Below are 2,207 nucleotides of genomic sequence, written 5' to 3'. Positions count from 1 at the left end.
ACACACACACACACACACACACACACACACTCTCTCTCTCTCACTCACACACACACACACACACACACACACACACATACACACACACACTCACATACACACACACATACACACACGCACACTCATACACACACACGCACACACACGCACACGTACACACAAACTCACTCACACACACTCACACACACACACGCACACACACACGCACACACACACGCACACACACACACACACATACACACACGCACACTCATACACACACACACACACACACACACCAGCAACAACAATAAACTCCCCATCCTCGCCTGAAGCTACAACAGTAAGAGTCCAGCGGGACACAAACCCTGGGTCCTCAGCACCCACGCCAAACACCGGCCATCCACACTCCACACAGCCGAGAAAGACATTAATGTCACCAACACCAACACCACTACCACCACCACCACCACCACCACCACCACCATCCACACTCCACACAGCCGAGAAAGACATTATCGCCACCAACACCACCACCACCACCACCATCGCACCACCACTATCATTGTTGTTGTTGTTGTTGTTGTTGTTGCTGTTGTTGTTGTTGTTGTTGTTGTTGTTGTTGTTAGTTAGTTAGTTACTTAGTTAGTCAGTTACTTAGTTAGTTAGTCAGTTAGTTTTTTAAAAGTATTTTTTAAAAATAATTTGATTGATTTCATATGGACATTCTATAGTACCTGTTGTGTGTTAAGGGTTAATTTTAGTTTTAGTACAAGTTTTTAGTTTTAGTAGAGGGTTTAACGGCGCTCGCAACTGCATAAGGTCATATGAACGCCAGAAGATTAGAGGTGTTACAAGAGAGTAACAAACATAAAAAAGAAGGGGAGATAAGGACGATAGACGTTTGATAGGAAAGAAGAAGCAAACCAAACCAGAGCACCCGCCAACCACCCACGTACAAGTTTTACGACACGTGCAACCCAAATAGGACACATAAGTGCCCCAGATTAGAGGTGTTACCGGAGAGGAACGTACGAGACACAGAAAAGGAAGAGGTGAGAGATACGGACGTTAGTGTTTGATAAGAGAGAAAAAGAGATAAAGGCGATAGATATTTGATAGGAAAGAAGAAAGAAAGATTAGGACGATAGATGTTTGATGAGAAAGAAGGAGAAAACGAGGGATTTTGATATGTTTTTTTGTATTTTTTTTATATTATTATTTTGTTTGTTTTTGTTGTTTTTTTTTTTTTTTGGGGGGTGGGGTTCTTTCAAAATTACACATTGATATAGATCTATCGTAACTCGTGATACGACTTACTAACCCACAAAATATCACATAGATTGTAAAATAATACATAATTATTTTCTATTTCATAATAACATTATGCTCATTCAAAGACGAAGTCTGAATTTTGACCAGAAATGCCCCTAAAACTTTAGAAAAACAAAACAAACAAACCCGGAACAACCCACTGACCTACCAGGTTGCTTCAGGATGAAAACAAATGTGAGGCAGCGTGGTGGAATCAGGCTCTCGTCAAAAAAATCCAAGTGAAGAAACTTGCATTTTTCTGCGAGTTTGTAAATTTTTATTACAATTTTGTTTTTTTGGGCTCAACACCTTCCATGCCCATTAAAGAACTCATTTCTGTGTACATTTTTCTGAAAAACGTTGATTAAAGGCACACAAAATGTAAATTTTCTATTACCACGGACTCTTCAGGTAAGGAAATAACTAATCTTTGGCGGCCATTTTCAAACTGATTTTACCTCTGAAAACAGGTAACCCCCACCTCCTTCATTCTCAAATACCTCGACTTGTATTCAAGATAAATGGATATTATCCCATCCTAATAAAGACAAGTGAACAAGCTTTAAGATGATACCAATAACTTTACATGCCCAAAAATTGACGAGAGCCTGATTCCACCACGCCGCCTCTCAAAGAATAATAAGCTGGTTTGTTTTGTTGTCTTTGCAGTGGTTTGGTTTTGTTGTCTTTGTAGTGGTTTGGTTTTGTTGTCTTTGTAGTGTTTTGGTTTTGTTGTCTTTGTAGTGGTTTGGTTTTGTTGTCTTTGTAGTGGTATGGTTTTGTTGTCTTTGTAGTGGTTTGGTTTTGCTGCTTTTACTTTGTTGTTGTTGTTCTTGTTCGTTTGTCTGTCTGTTTGCTAGCTTGTTTGTTTTTGTTCTTGTCGTTGTTTTGGTTTGTGTGGGGATTTTTGATGG

The sequence above is a fragment of the Aplysia californica genome, unplaced genomic scaffold (genome assembly GCF_000002075.1).
Source record: "Aplysia californica isolate F4 #8 unplaced genomic scaffold, AplCal3.0 scaffold01793, whole genome shotgun sequence".
NCBI classification, from domain to species: Eukaryota; Metazoa; Mollusca; class Gastropoda; order Aplysiida; family Aplysiidae; genus Aplysia; species Aplysia californica.
Note: the sequence above shows the minus strand (reverse complement) of the source record.